Source organism: Balaenoptera musculus, chromosome 3 (genome assembly GCF_009873245.2).
Source record: "Balaenoptera musculus isolate JJ_BM4_2016_0621 chromosome 3, mBalMus1.pri.v3, whole genome shotgun sequence".
Lineage (NCBI taxonomy): Eukaryota > Metazoa > Chordata > Mammalia > Artiodactyla > Balaenopteridae > Balaenoptera > Balaenoptera musculus.
Genome location: NC_045787.1, coordinates 54,757,603 through 54,775,261, shown reverse-complemented (window position 1 = coordinate 54,775,261; position 17,659 = coordinate 54,757,603).

Here is a 17,659-nt window from a genome sequence, read left to right as displayed (position 1 = left end):
TATCAAGTGCTTACCATGGAATAACTGGACAAATTTCTGTTCTATGGCTAATGATTTCAAATCCACCCCCCATGCAGCAATGTTGGTAATGCTTGATAGAGAACACAAGAGGGATTCTGTGGAAATCTGTATCAGTGATAGAAATAAATAATTCAGCATCTTTGTCTCAGTGATGGACAGCCAGGGGCATCTTTCATAACAGCAACAACAACAAACGGCAGTTACTGAGCTCTTTCTGTGTCAGGCACTGTTCTACACGCTTTACATGTTTCACTCAATCTCTCCTCCCACAGTGCAATAAAGTAAAGACTACAAGAACATGCGTGTCACAGATAAAGAAATTAAGGCACAAAGAAAATAGGGAATTTGCCCTAGGTCACACACTAGTGATGGTAGCACTGGAATCCAACCCAGACAGGCTGACTTCAGATCCTGTGGCCCTAACCACATTGCTGCCTGTATTTCTATTGGAATCAAAATGGATAGATGTCAAAATAAAATGTGAATGGGGAAAAAAGGATGCAGAATTTTATGTAAGACATCATTTATGGAAACTTTAAGAGCACACATATATTATAATAGTACCACGTACTAGCTACTAGCATATAAATGTATTATGTAAAAGTATTTTTATGCGGATTGGAAGAAGCTACACCTAGCTGCTGAGAGAAGTTCATTAGAGAAAGAGGGGGAAACAAGGCCTCAGGAGGGGGAGGGGAGAAAAGAAATTGAACAGAACTGTATCCCTAATATTTTATCTAATATTTTATCTCTTTAAAAAGATTTCTTCAACTTTGATTAGTATGTGAAGTCAATGCACTGCCCTTTTAGCTTTTCCAGTACTCTTACAAAATGTCTCATTTTTTCCTGTCATTCATATCTGCAAAGCCCAGAATCCATGAACATGCTTTAAATTTAATCCTACCAATTAACATTTGTATTATTAGGAGACAGTTTAAATGACATTTACTTTTATTGAGTTATGCATTTTAATAGTATGAAAAGATTTGAAGGCAAAACCAAATAGGTTAAACAAATAAATTTTACTTTCTAATGATACAAGTGAGGCAGGTTCATTTTAGAAACTTTAGAAAATTCCAATATGCAAAAGGACACTTCACTGAAATACCACTGTTTACAGTCCCATGTATATTGTTCCAGGGTTATTCTGTGATTAAATATACATACATAATTTTATATAAAATGACATTATACTGTATATTCATCTCCATAAACTGCTATTTTCCACTTAACACACAGCAAATGTCTTTAAATGCATTTCTGCATTAAACAGTTACATATGTTTGATTCTGTGGATGTATATATTTAACCAACTGTTATTCCCCCCCTCCAAGAGAAAGAAGTTTAAATAAAGACAGTTTTGGAAAAATGAAAGCTGAAAGAACTTGTTGCTAGCAGACCTACACTACAAACAAGTGTAAAAAGAAGTTCCAATGGCTGAATGAAAATTATTCCAGATGGAAATTCAGGAAACTCTTCAAAGGAATGAAGAGCATCAGAGGTAAATAAGTGAGTAAACAACTTTTTGTTGTTTTTTTTATATTTCTATAAAAGATAATTAAAAATTTAAAGCAAAAAGGAATAACAGTGTATTGTAGGTTTTATAACAGAAGTAAAATTAAAAGATATGACAATAATAACACAAAAGATGGCAGGAGAAAATGGAAGCAAACTCTAGTACTGTTCTTATATTATTCAGGAAGTTGTACAATATTATTTGAAGCAAAATGTGATAAGAGGCACATTGTAGACCGAAGAGCAACTACTAAATAATTAAAACAAAAAATATGAAACAAGACAGTAATTATATGATTCAAAGTAATAACTGATTTAAAGAAAGGGAGAACTTACTTAAACTTAAAAGCTTTTACACAGCAAAGGAAACCACTGACAAAATGAAAAGACAACTTACTGAATGGGAGAAAGTACTTGCAAATGATATGACCAATAATGGATTAACAGCCAACATATATAAACAGCTCAAACAACTCAACATCAAAAAAATCAAACAACCTGATTAAAAAATAGGTAGAAAAATAGACATTTTTCCAAGGAAGACATGCAGGTGGCCAACAGGCACATGAGAAGATGCTCAACATCACTAATCATCAGGGAAATACAAGTCAAAACCACAATGAGATATCACTGCACCTGTCAGAATGGCTATTTTCAAAAAGAGCACAAATAACAAATGTTGACAAGGATGTAGAGAAAAGGAAACCCTCGTACACTTGATGGGAATGTGAATTGGTGCAGCCACTGTGGTAAACAGTATGGAGGTTTCTCAAAAAAACTAAAAAAAGAACTACCATATGACCCAGCAATTCCACTCCTGGGTATATATTCGAAAAAAATAAAAACACTAATTCGAGAAGATACACGCACCCCAATGTTCGCAGCAGCATTATTCATAATTGCCAAGATACGGAAGCAACCTGAGTGTCCATCAGCAGATGAATGGGTAAAGAAGATGTGGTATACACACACACTCACACACACACAATGGAATACTACTCAGCCATAAAAAAGAACAAAATTTTGCCATTTGCAGCAACATGGTTGGACTTGGAGGGCATTATGCTAAGTGAAATAAGTCAGACAGAGAAAGACACACACTGTACATTATCACATATGTGGAATCTAAAAAATACAACAAACTAGTGAATATAACCAAAAAAGAAGCAGACTCATAGACATAGAGAACAAAATAGTGGTTACCAGTGCAGAGAGGGGGAAGAGAGGCAACATAGAGGCTGGGGAGTGGACGTACAAACTACTGGGAGCAAGAAAGGCTACAAGGATGTATTGTACAACACAGGGAATATTACAATATTTTGTAATAACTATAAATGGAGTGAAACCTTTAAAAACTGTATACAAATTTTTTTTTAATTTAAAATAAATAAATAATAAAAAATAAAGAAAGGAAGGACTCATCATTGAGAGATGCAGGCCAACTTCACCATTTTCACCTGCTGCTCTTCCAGGAATAAAAATATCCTCTAACATTTTGACTCTGGTCTACTTCCTTAGTCCCACCTTTCAACTAAAAATATGGAGGCTGAGACTTCCCTGGTGGCGCAGTGGTTAAGAATCCGCCTGCCAATGCAGGGGACATGCGTTCAAGCCCTGGTCCGGGAAGATCCCACATGCCATGGAGCAGCTAAGTCCGTGCGCCACAACTACCGAGCCCGCGTGCCACAACTACAGAAGCCCACGTGCCTAGAGCCTGTGCTCTGCAACAAAGAGAAGCCACCACAATGAGAAGCCCACACACCACAACGAAGAGTAGCCCCCGCTCGCCGCAACTAGAGAAAGCCCACGTGCAGCAATGAAGACCCAACGCAGCCAAAAATAAAATAAATAAAGTAAATAAATAAATTTTAAAAAATATATATGGAGGCAACCAAACCCACCTGAGCAAACTTTTAAAGAAAATGGACATAGGCAAATAGTCCATAGGGGTCCATAGAGAGAATTAAACTAGATGAGAGCCAGGTATCCTCATCATGAGCCCGTGACTTAACCAGAGAAGCTTGGGTCCTGAAGCTTTGACATTAATCACTTTTATTTCAATTTTAACAATGTTTATCATCACTGAAGAAATTTTAGATTCACTTTTTAATACAGTTTAATGTCTGATAACCAAAGTGGAAGTCTGCTGGCATTTTCAATACCAAGGGATAAATTTTTCTAAGACTCAGTTCCTTTTTGCATCCATGTGTCCACAGAGACAAAACACAGCGACTTGGGCTTGAATGTGCCCTTCAGGAACAGCCAGCTGTTGATGCCAAATACATTGGCGCTTGGGTGATGGAAATCAAACGGACTTTATGAATCATCCCATTTGTTGCCTGGATCCAGGCACAGCTCTGCATATGCCTCTGACAAGTCCTCTTGCTCAGTGACATGCAGCCAGTGGCTGCAGGCCTCTGGCAGCTGGGACTTTTTTTAATGGTTCATCAATCTCAAAGTATAGTAATCACTTAAGACCCATCCCAGGCTTCCTTTGTGGCTATGGGCAAACCAGCTGACCTCCTAGAATCTTGCATTAGTCACTGGTAATTATTATATTAATAAAACCTAATACTTAGGCCTTAATATGTGCCCTGAATGGGCTCTAAGTGACTATATAATACATATGTATAATAAATAATACATACATATATATAATAATATAATAAATAATACATATTCACTATAATCCTCACAATAGATAATGAAACTGAGACAGAGAGAATTTGAGTACCCTCCCCTCAAATACAAAATGAAGAAATGACAGGGCTGAAGCTGCAAACCCAAGACTCAGCTCCAGCTCTTCACCTTGGTACCACGCAGCCTCTGGAAAAGGAATGGTGAGAGACTGAGCCATCACAAAATCAACTCATTTTTAGCACCAATTTCAAGGTGACAATAGACAAACACTAGGACAGAACACAGTAACCTCATTTCTTACCCATGTCCCTACCACTAATCCGCTGTCCCCACAGCCTCCTTTTGACTGTCCCAAATGTTCATCTTGGAAACACTTCCCCCAAAGAGTTAGAGACAGCTCCCCTGAAGTCACTCTGGAGGGTCCACCTGTGTACTGGATCTCGCTCTAATGCTGACAGGTCAAGCCAAGTTGGCTTTCTTACCCTTAACAAATGAATTCATTTGTTCATTAAACAAATATTTATCAAGCACCTGTTATGTGCCAGCCCAGGCACTGTGTCAGGAACTGGGAATACAGCACTAGATAAACAGGCATAGCCCTTGCCCTTGCAGAACATACAACCAAGTAAAGGAGACAGATAGTGAACTCATAATCATTAACTGTTTGAAGAGGGAGGGAAAATTTAGGGAAAATGTAATAGAAGAGCTGACATTTGAGCAGAAATTTCAGGGTTTAGTGGGTGTTTGTCAGTCAACCAAGGAGAATAAAATTCCAAGTTGGGGGTGAGCACGTGCAAAGGCATGAAAGAGGGAAACAGATTTGAGGGTTCCATGACTGTGGGACTATGGTCAAATGATGGCAGAACAGGAAATCAGGTGAAAGAGATTAGGCAGGCTTTGCCTGAAGAAGGCAAACTAAGCAAGGACATGTGTCTCCTCGCTCCCTTTACGCGCCAATAAAATCACAGAAAGGAGCACAAAAGGAGGAAGCCAACAAAAACAAAGATACAGCAAGGAGGTCATCAGTGGATGCATCAAGGTGAAAAACACTAGAAACGGTGTTGATTCATGAAGCAGAGTAGATGACAGACATCTAAGTTTGAGGCTTCCCCAAAGCAGACCCTGAGACAAAGACTTGTGTACAGGTAGTTTATTTGGAAGGTGATCCCAAAAAAGCATAATGAGGGAGATGGGAAAGAAAGGGAGAAAAAGCCAATCAAGTGCATGTTCATTTGAAGGTTATTAGTGGGCAACTAGGGCTCCATCCCGGTGGGGATGTAATGCACCTCAGAGCTGGAGTATTTATCCAACAAATTCCATCCCTCACTGGTTGAAGGTTGTTCCTGGAGGCTTAACCCTCCAGCACTTTCAGGCTGCCCTGCTTGCTGAGCCAAGCCCTCCTGGCCCAGGAGAAAGCCTCCAAGCAAGTAAAGGCAGGTACCTGAAGTAGGAAATTGTTGGTATCTACAGGAACTGGAACTGCAGGTGAACTCAGAGGTGAGCTGCAGGGATGTGGGTGCCAGGTTTCAACAGCTTCTGTACGTACAATAGGCTCCAAACTCAGAATGTGTGAAGGACCAGCAGGAACTGGGGCAGGACTTAACTGGAAATTTAGTGAAATTCAGTTCACCGAGCAAACATTCTCTCACAACACCATGCATGGTAGACTCTGCAGCCAGATCATTACCTTTCTCTTGCTCTATTATTCATCCAAACTGAAAGGTTACAAAGGGTGGTAATACCATACTCAAATATTGTTTCTTCCAAATCCAAAAAGGCCTCCAAGTGCTGTGCCTCCTTTTATTGGTAGACAATGAAAGATACATCAACCTGCTTTTACCTTGCAGGAGCTGTTTCAACTGGACCCCCAGAAGAAACCACTAGGGAGACAGACCACTAAATGTTCACAGGCTTTATCTCCCACCTTGGTTCACATATGTCTCATTAAGCCATTCTTAGTACTTGCTACTTCGTGCTCATCAGATCTAATTAATATCGGCATCAAAATTGTGGTCCATATAATGTTGCATGGAATGTCATAAATGTCCAAGGCTTTGGTGGACCATATTATAACAGAAGGCAGAACAGATTGTGTAGACCTGAGGCAGACTGGGGAAATATACGGTTGGTTCTTTTGGGGTGTAAAAGCAATTTGTGTCTGGTGATACAAAGTAGTAAAGAGGAAAAAGCATTTTCTGGGTCAATATCTGAATACAGGTGCCCAGGGCTGTATTAATTTGCTCCAGCATGTACACCATACCTGAAGAGCACGAAAATTGGAATCAAGTTTACAATCATCTACAGTCATTCTCCAAGATTTTTCTGCCTTCTTCAAAGGCCAAAGAGGAAAGTTAAATGAGGACGCAGCAAGTTGCAGCAGCTCACATCTTTTGTGTTCAACAATAGCAGTATTAGCTATTTCCTCCCATGTCAGACTTTGTGCTTGTCAACCTAATTATGGATCTAGTGACAACAAGGGGAGATTGGAGTGGGTCTTGACGATGATTGGCATCCTCTTGTAAGGCAACTTCCCCAAGTAAAATTATTACTATCTTCAAGCTAGAGAAGACTAGGCTTCTCAGATGCAGAAGGGTAGCCTGCTTCCACCAACAAGGGAAGTTTGAAATGACTTAGGGATTTGAGATTCTCAACTCTACCTGAGCCCGAAATATGTCCCCATCCAAGTCTTAAGACTTCATTCCTTCTCAATGTTCTGTCACAAGAGAGACATGGCAAAGCTGTGAATTCAGTTAAATTTTCTATTTCATTTTCAGCTAGATTGGCTCCGTGGCTTTAAGAAATGAGATTATTTTAGGGCTGCCCTAGAAGCTCTCTGGTTGTCTATAACTAGAGCTGAGAATTTAAACATCTAAGCTTGTCATTTTCTTTCTCTAAGTGCTCCCAAGTACCTAGAAGAATCCATCCCAGGCTACTGTCCTCTGTAGCCACCATTACTGCCACAATGGTCAAATGCAGCAGCCACTTGTTCCCAAGGATACTTGCTTCTGTAGATGCTTCATCACAATTAACCACACATGAGATAGGTTAGAGATTGAATTTGCCAGCAAATGGGTTTTGACACCAAGATTTCAAAAAAAAATCTTTCAGATTTCATAGACTTTTGAATTTTAAAACTGTTGATAAAATATTATGAACTTGTAAGATAATATAACTATACTGAGGGGAGAAAAAGAGGAGATGGGGATGGCTGTGTAAGTGAGCTAAAGTTTTAATTTATCATAGCAAGAATTAAATAGATGATTTCTAAAACTGAAAAGCAAAGAAATATTAATATAAGCTTTTAAATAGGGATATCACCAAAAGAACAAAATAGAAATGGTTAAAAGTGGTTGCTTCTATGGATAAAGATGGATGAGAAAAGTGGATCAGGGGACTATTATGAGACTGCTTGTTCTATTTATTTTAACCATTTGTAGGTGTCATTTGATTTTTTTTTTTAACATCTTTATTGAAGTATAATTGCTTTACAATGGTGTGTTAGTTTCTGCTTTAAAACAAAGTGAATCAGTTATACATATACATATGTTCCCATATCTCTTCCCTCTTGCATCTCCCTCCCTCCCACCCTCCCTATCCCACCCCTCTAGGTGGTCACAAAGCACCGAGCTGATCTCCCTGTGCTATGCGGCTGCTTCCCACTAGCTATCTATTTTACATTTGGTAGTGTATATATGTCCATGACACTCTCTCACCCTGTCTGATTTTTTTTTTTTTAAAGAATTTAAGCCAGGCCCAGAACACTCAAGGATACCAAGGAAAGACATGTAACTTTTATCCCTGTGTGACAGAGAACCAACAAAAGTATTTAAGCAAGAGAATGGTATGATCAAAAACTGTTCTTAAGAAAGGTCGGGGGGGGGCTTCCCTGGTGGCGCAGTGGTTGAGAGTCTGCCTGCCAATGCAGGGGACACGGGTTCGAGCCCTGGTCTGGGAAGATCCCACATGCCGCAGAGCAACTAGGCCCGTGAGCCACAACTACTGAGCCTGTGTGTCTGGAGCCTGTGCTCCGCAACAAGAGAGGCCACGATAGTGAGAGGTCCGCGCACCGCGATGAAGAGTGGCCCCCGCTTGCCGCAACAAGAGAAAGCCCTCACACAGAAACTAAGACCCAACACAGCCAAAAATAAAATTAATTAATTAATTAATTAAATATATATAAAAAAAAAAGAAAGGTCAGGGGGAGCCTACAATGTGAAGAGTGTACTATATGATCTCACTTACATGTGGAATCTAAAAAAGTCAAACTCATAGAAACAGAAAGTAGAATGGTGGTGACCAAGGGCTGAAGGGTGGGAGAAATGGGGAGATGTTAGTGAAAGGGCACACACTTTCAGTTAGAAATGAGTACATTCTGGTGACCTAATGTACAACATTATGACTCTAGTTAATAATAATGTGTTGTATTCTTGAAATTTGCTAAGAGACTAGATCTTAAGTGTTCTCACCACACACACATACACACACACACACACAAATGGTAACTATGTGAGGTGATAGGTATGTTAGCTCCACTGTGGTAACCATTTCAACAATGTATATGTGTATCAGAACATCATGTTGCACACCTTAAATATATATAATTTTTATTTGTCAATTGTACACAATAAAACTTGAAAAAATAAAGATTTTTTTTTAATTCAAAAAAAAGAAAAGAGTTACTTTCCACACTCATGGTTCCCAAAGCTCAGTAGTTCAGAACCTATTTCACTTGCAATTCCAAGTTCCAGCAGTGAGAATACATAAGCTCATACCTCACACAGCTCTCAAATAGTAGGACAGCACACTGACACAGGCTTTTTCATTTATTCTATCAGTTATCATTATTGATTTGGGGTATAAAGAGTTATATATGGCCCCATATTGTACTGAAGCCCGATCTGGAGGTTTAGAAGAAAAAAATCTTCCACTAAGAACCAAAGAGACAAGATGAATTCCTGGGGTTTAATGGCCATGGGATAAAGGTGTGGACAGAACGAGGATCTGAATAGCACCTTTCAGATGCCTCAGGTGCTTCCATGCCCATTTCCCTGCTGGCATGTGTGGGTGGGACTTGGAGAGGGAGATGACCAAGAGTTAACATACTCAGTCTTTGAACTGATCCTGAATTTGCAAATCATATTTGAAGATATTCCCCATTAAATTTTAATCCAAATATTTATGTGGTATGAATGGATGAAGAAAGAGAGGAGGGAAGAGCTTCAAAATGGTGGTTCTGTGACTCAATGATGTGACCAAGGACACAGATCCTTTCATCCTGCTCTGCCATACACAATGTCAGCTTCATCCTTTGATGGGCAGCAACAAGTCTCCAATCCCAGAGCCACATGCCCACAGGACAAGATCCAGAAGAAGAAAGAGACCAAATTTCTGGCTTTTCCCTGGAGCAAAGAAACATCTCCTAGAACCACCCCTCTACAGACTTCCACCCATGCCAATTCCTAGGCTAATCACTGGGGAAGAGAATGGGAAACCTGTAAACCAGGAAGGCCCACCTGGGGCTGAGGGCTGACCGGCTTCCCTGAGGCATGTGCATGCATTCGTAGGTATGAACAACTGAAGAAAAAACAAATAGAGCTCCACAGGAGAGAAAACAGGAGGATGGATGCTGGGCAGACATCCATTAGCATCCTTTACAACATCTCAATGGAAAAACTAACTTACGGGGTCAGGAAATCAAACTATATTAACTGGTAATTTTGTTCAAAATCAGTAGAGAAAATATCCTGATTTTGGAAGGTGAAAGTAAGAAAATGCTAACAGTAAGGACATAAGACCCACAAAAAAGTAATTCCAGTTAATCTCATAGAAATCTGGGAGAACACCTGGCCTCTGAGATCACACAGGCACACTCCCTGGGCAGAGCACTCAAGAATCCTCTAAGAACATAGGAGGCCCAGGAAGGGTAACAATGCAGAGCCCATGCATGTTTAAATGAATAATAAATATAATAACAGACAGCATTCCTCAAGCACTTGCTCTACACTAAGCGCTTTACATACACTAGCACATGAAATGTTCGTAAAAACTCAGCGAGGGGTTATCAGAGATGAAGAAAATGAGGCTCAGGTGGGTTGTTACTTGCTCAGCTTCATAATCCTAGTAATGAGGAAGGCAAGACACAAACTCAAGTTTATTTGATTCTGAAGATCATGCTCTTGGTCACTCATCTACAATAACTAGATTCTAGAGAATTGGAAGAAGTAAACTAAACAAGTTAAAGCATGGTCCACACCAAAAGTTCTGAAGGATACCAGTGTAGTTTTGGTAGTGTGCTTTCTCCATCGTCAATTAACGAACCATTCCTAATTACCCACTCTGCCCTGAGACATCCTCTAGGTCATCTGGCCAACCAGTACCAGCATCCCCTACAGTCTTCTACTAGAGTGTGGCCCACAGACCAGAAGTCTTGGCATCGGTAAAAGCTTGATAGAAGTGCAGAGCCACAGGTCCTACCCCAAACCTAGCAGATTAGAATTGCATTTTAATAAGATCCCCAGGCAATTCATAGGCGCATTAAAGTTTGAATTACCACCCTACAGCATCCCTGACATCTGGGCTCCTCTAATCTTTCCTGGGACAGCTAGGTCCATAACCACAGAGCTCTCATTATTAGTAAATTCTTACTAAAGCTTCCCTGATCATTCTACACCTTCCCCTCGGGCTGCCATCTCAACTTGCAAATGGCAACCCTTCAGATTTTGGAAACACCTATTACGTTTCCCCATAGTCCTCCCTCTCTAAGTTCCTTCAATATTTTCCAGATCATACTGTTTATTTCGTTCATATCAGTGGTCCCTGACCTAATATGTGCATTGGAATCACCTGAAAATACCCAGGGGTAGATCCCAGGAATCTGTGTTTTTTACATACTCCACAAGTTCAGCCAAGGCCCAGTTCTACGCCTCAGAACCACTGCTCTGCATGCCCTCTAGTTTGTTAATATTCTCCCTAGAATACAGCTTATAGAGCTGAAGACAATGCTTTGCCTTAAATATAGGCATTATTATGGCCCATAATTAGAGCAGCCTGAAGTGTGACTAGCTCTTATAAGGAGTCTTGTCACACTGTTAACCCTTATTAAGCCTGCCGATAACCAAAACTTCAGGGTCTTTTTTTTCCCATATGAACTGCTGCAAAGCCAGGTTTCCCCAGTTCTATACATAAGCTCTTTATCCTCCTTTAGAATTAGATGTAGGACTATGCACTTATTACTCTTAAAATTCCTCTTGATGTTTTGACTCCTTAATTTCACCTGCCAAGAGTCCTGAATCTTTAGTCCATCCTTTATTGGAAGGCAGTGAATGGACTGGGGAAAGCTGGCCTCTAGAATCAGACATGCTTGGGTACAATCAGATTTATGTTATTGAGACAAATGGCTCAAATGGCTATACACAAGGCTCTGTAACTTAAGAGGCCAGCTCAATGCCTGACAAGAAATGTTTGTGCAATATAATATTTGTTGAGTGCATTAATGATGTAATGACTGATGGCAGTGATAACCAGGGAGACCGGTTAGGAGGCTCTGGTACTGATACAAGTGAGAATAGATGGAGGTCTGAACTGAGGTTGGTTGAGTGATAAAGAAGGAGGATTTAGGGAGCTATTGAGAGGTAGAATCAATAACATTTATTGGGCAAGAATAAGAATGTCAGGGTAAGGAAGAGGGAAGAATCACAATGACACCCATGCATCTGGACTGAGCAACTAGGAGGATGCTGGTGCCTGGCGCAGGACCATCCCATATACTGCCTCAGCCCATCCCACATGGTTGCCTAAAGGCTCCAGGGAAATAGGAGTATTCTCCATCACCTGCGTGTGTGTTTAATTGAAATGAGGCTGATACCTTTATGGACCTAACTCAATTGTGGCACGGATACAACTGATCAAAAATAATCTCCAGATAGCCTGGAAGATATTATGCTAAGTGAAATAAGCCAGACACGAAAGAACAGATATTGTGTGATTCCACTTATATAAGATACCTAAAACAGGCAAATTCATAGCGACAGAAAATAGAATAGCTGTTACCAGGGCCTGGGGGAAAGGGAAGAATGGGGAATTATTTTGTAATGAATACAGAGCCTCAGTTTGGGATGATGAAAAAGCTCTGGACATGCGTGGTGGTGATGGTCGCACAACAGTGTGGATATACCTAATACCACTGAATTGCACACTTAAGAATAGTTAAAATGGAAAATTTTTATGTATGTTTTGCCACAACAAAACATGTTTTAAATGTACCTCAAGTTATCAACCATCCATGTGGATGAATATTCCCCTTTTTATCTAGTTACGGTTGGTTGGGAGTGAGGAACTGACAGAAGTCCTCAGAGGCTTAAACCCTCTGTTTAATTCACTGAGAAGTTACAACAAAGGCACTAAGGCATAAAGAACTGACTCAGAAAACAATTCTGTGGAAGCAAAATATCAGCTGCTGTTGTGGCCCATGATGCAGAATACTTCTCCTGTTTTTAGGTGTTTGTTTTTGCTCTGATCTTATTTCTTGCCATCACCTTGAAAAAAATCTCATTAGAAACTTTTAGCTATTGGTAACCACTTTCAACAAATAGCCTGAAATAAGGTACATATAGACGTCAAAATAAGGCAAACTTTTATCTGAGCTGTGAGCTATACCTAAAAAAAAAAAAAAAAAAGTATACACGATCTGAAATTTAAGATCGTAAATTTATGGAAGTGTCTTGAGACGCACAGTGGCTCCATTTTGCAATCTCCTGACCTCGCCTTACCCTGTGAAGTGACTCTCAGCCTTGGCCACACACTGGGATCACTTGAGGCAGCTTTACTAATTGCATCCTGAGCTGAAAGAGTCTGATTTATTATCTGGGGTCCAGCCTGGGCAGCAGAATTTTTCGTAAGCTGAGTTCCTCAGGTGATTCTAATGTTCAGTCCAGGCTGTGAATCACTGGCTTAGAATTTAAGACAAATTCACCCTACCCTGAAAATGGGAGAGGGAGAGAAATGTACCTAACCAAAAACATACAAGAATGATCATACCACCAAAGCAGAAACTGATCTTAGAATCCTAAAACTTTAGAAGGAACTTCAAGATAATCTAGAGCAGTAAGTGGTTCTCAAGGCACAATCCCCAGATGGGCAACGTCTGCATCAGCAGGAAATGTGTTAGAAAAGCATAGTCTGGGGCCCACTCCAGACCTGTGGAATCAGAATCTGAGGTGGAGCCCAGCGATCTGTATTTTAAGAAGTCCTCCAGGCCATTCTGCTATCAGCTGAATTTGAGAACCATTGTTCTAGAGCAGTTACAGGGAGCTTTAAACTATATCCCATCACGCCCCAAAGATTCTGATTCAACGATTTTTTTTTTAAACCTCCTCAGCTGTTTCTAGTGGAAAACCACTAATCTAGTCCCACCCTTATATTAAAAGATAAGGAAAGACTAGCCCAAGATTAGACAGCTAGTTAGTACCACCAGCTAGAAAAGAGCCCAAATCCCTTGATCCCAAATTGAGGTCTCTGTCCAGCAAGCAATTCAAGTTCTCCTACTCAGAATGCTAGATCCATTCTAGTATAGATTTAAATTGTGACGCAGTCTGAAGACTCCATTGTCCCTTTACTTTTAGGGGTCAGTTCTAGGAGCCTGATCCTCTGGTTACCTTTCCTATATCCCTCATGGTGGAAGGAGAAGGTGAGAAGGCAGGCCACATTAAAATCAAGACAAAGTAGGAATAAAATAAAATAAAAATACCAATAGCTCCAAAATAAAAAAAGGAGCCTCACAAATACTTGCAAACATCCATATAATAAATGCAAAGTGTTTTCGTTTCAGAAGGGATTATGGACAATATATATACCATTCATTTAAGACCAGCACTGTGGTCTTAAGGCTACCCAAAAGGTACCTTAAGGCTATCTACGAAGTCACTTAGTTCTACTTTCTGTCTCTTGATATGGCTTTAAATTATCCCCAATGGAAGATTGTCAGATTTTTTAACCAGAATGCCAATTAGAAGTAACCTACAGTCTTATTCAGTGACTTATTTCAGCAATCAAAAGGTTGCAATAAATTGAGTTTCCCTTGGACTTCCCTGGTGGTCCAGTGTGTAAGATTCTGCACCCCTAATTCAGGGGGCCTGGGTTCGATCCCTGGTCAGGGAACTAGATCCCGCATGCGTGCCACAACTAAGAGTCCACATGCTGCAACTAAAAAAAAGATCTCTCATGCCGCAACAAAGATCTCGCGTGCCGCAACTAAGACCCGGCGCAGCCAAAATAAATAAATAACAATAAATCCTTAAAAAAAATACAAAGTAGAAATACTCAAATAAATCAGCGTTCTTAAAAATAAAATAATTGAGTTTCCCTTGTGGCAATTTAAACACCCAATCCAGCCTCACTATTGGCGGTGGTGGGAAGTTACCACCTTCCTCTGAATGTTCTGAGTCTGAGGGTCAATACCTTCAGTTTACTTTTCTGTTTACATTATCTTTTTTACTTAGTTTCAGTGTTCCAGTGGTTTCATTTCTGAAAAGTCTTGTTTTTAGTGCAGGCAGTAAAGCTTTCACCAAGTTGGAAAATATAGAGGAATTTATTTTAACCTATGGCTTGCAGAACATGCTACCAGTTAGTGTTTGTTGCTACAAGCTCTGGAGCCTGACGGTGGCAAATTTTTTTCAAAGATTGTTGGAAAAATGTAGGATGCCAGGATACCCTGGGCTCACAGAGTCCAGCAACCAGGTTAGTGCCAGGGAGCCCAGAGCAAGAATGAACGACCAGCCTCATCAACTCCACTGGAACAACTCAGGGCCAGGCGCCTCCCATCGTTGTCCCTCTGCTCAAGAGTCAAAGCACTGGAGAGTCAGCCTGGCCAAGCCTCGGTCATGTGTCCAGCTCTTGGCTAGGGACCAGGGCTCTCTGCTTGACATGCTCACCAAGATCGCACAGGAGAGGGGTAGTTCCCAAATGAGAATGAAGGTGCAGAAGGAGCTGAAGGGGTACTAGGCAGGTGGAAAGACCCTTCCAAGTCACTGCCTCACTGCTGCAAGAGGACAGGGGCCGTGCTCTGCTTTATCTTTGCATCCCATCCCAAAGCCAGACACACAGTAGGCCTTCAGTTAAGTGTTTGTTCATTTGAATAAAATAAACTCTGACAAAGCTGAAGAATGCATTGTCATCCTGCTAAATGTTCTCCACCATCAGTCTTACCAAGCCAGCTAGTGCATACACTTACGTGTAGAATTTTAAAAGTCCTGGGCTTCCCTGGTGGCGCAGTGGTTGAGAATCTGCCTGCCAATAGAGGGGACACAGGTTCTAGCCCTGGTCCAGGAAGATACCACACGCTGCGGAGCAACTAAGCCCGTGCGCCACAACTACTGAGCCTGCGTGCCACAACTACTAAGCCCGTGCGCCACACCTACTGAGCCTGCGCGCCACAACTACTAAGCCCGTGCGCCTAGAGCCCATGCTCTGTAACAAGAGAAGCCACCGCAAGGAAGAGTAACCCCCGCTCACCGCAACTAAAGAAAGCCCATGCGCAGCAATGAAGACCCAACACAGCCAAAAATAAATAAATGAAACAAATTTTTTTAAAAAAACGAAAGCTACAAAGCAGCTATCTGGAATACTGGCTTGTAAGAATTATCAACACCTGATGTGTAACATCAGTACCCAGTCCATGATAGTGAGTTACAGAGAGAGCAACCATACATCCAGGCTGCCTGGTCAGTCCTGGCTCACACCTGTTTCCCAGTGTAATTATTAGCAGTAGGGCCCTTTCACTCTCATGTGGCCCAGAGTGGATGGTCAATTATACAGTCACGTTGATTATAAGCCTCCTCATCTGGAATGCACATGTGCCTACAAAGGTCAAAGGCAGACAGAAATTTCATTTAGCTGCAAGAACAGCTTTATCCTTAGCATCCTGATTCCAGATACAAGAGAATCCGAGGCACATTAAATAATAAATTTTTTTAAGTGTTTGTCGAAAGGCTTTTTTTCAAAACAAAAAAAACAATGTCATCATTAAATATTAGTTGTATTTAATTTGTACCATTTATAAATGTTATAAATGACAGGAGACCGTAAGTGTCTAGTTCATTTTCTTGCCATTTTTCTAAATACTGAATTTCAGAGCCCATCATTAGAGATCCAGTTTTGATCAGGACAGTCAACAGTCATCCTTCCAGAACACCATCATCGATACATTTTACAACTAACAAGAACCATGTGATCTCCCCTCCCAAAAGTCTTATTAATGAAATCATTCAAAAACCTGCTCTTGGCCCTGTAAATGTAATACACGGCCTCTAGTCGTGCCTTGCACGTAACCATGCATGTTTGGTAAATGATCAGTTTTTCACTTGCACATTCAACAGTGCCTTCTGCTAATGTGACAAATTCTCATTTGAAAACTGAAAAACAGAAGTAATTTTGTCTCTTTTTCATTCTGTAAGTGCCCAGAAGGGCTAATTTAGAGACTAATTAGCTGTATATTTCTCAAAATTCTAAGTTACTCATATTATCCTGGCTGAAATTATTTTTAATAACTAAAATGTTTAAAAAATTCTCATTAAAAAAAATTAGTAGTTACGTGAGGTGATTCATGTACTAAGTAACCACATTGTGGTAATCACCTCACAATGTATGTGTACCAAGTCATCACAGTGTATACCTTACAGTTACATAATGGCGTATGTCAAGTCTATGTAAATAAAGCCGGAAGGGCAGACAAAAAAGGCTGCCTATTTTGGTGAAATGTTATAAATGTTTTTTATCAGATAAAACATACAAAATAATTTAATTAATTTAAGGGTGGTGCCAGTGATGACCGGGATTTTTCCTAAAGAGAGAAAGGTAAAAACACTCCTAAAATATTCATGAATCTTTGACTTGTGGATGGTTCCTCCCCATGGAATACCAACTAGTCTTGATAAAAAATCATTTTGTTTTCTGACCTGGTTGTAAATGTTAACCGAAATTTTAATATAATTTACTATTTAAAAATACTCACTGTGTTCCTTTGTTGGTTGGCAAACTAGCCGCCATACGCGCAGGGCTAGGAGAGCTGAGGAAAGAGGCAGCGGCTCCGGATTGGGAGGTGGCAGGTCTAATAGGCCAGGGAACTCACAAACGAGGCTTGGCGGGGGCAGCCGCAAGACGAGGGGATCTCCCCGCCCGCCAGCCAGAATCTTCAAAGTTTATATAGAGGCCTTATTGGGGTTCAGTCACGTATTTAGTCCAGGTGGTCTCAGCAACATCTTACTCTCTCAAGGCTTCGTCCTGCAAGCTATGGGGATGGTAGGCCGCAGGGGAGGCGGGGAGGAGCCAACGATTGATTGGCTGGTTCTGGGTCAGAGGTCATCTAGCAGGTCAGGGGTCAACTGGCAGTCACATCCTCCCCATGACCTCCTCCAACATTCTTCTGAAAATGCAACTTACCCCTGAATTGTGATCTTCTATCTATATACTTCTCAAAAAACTAAATTGA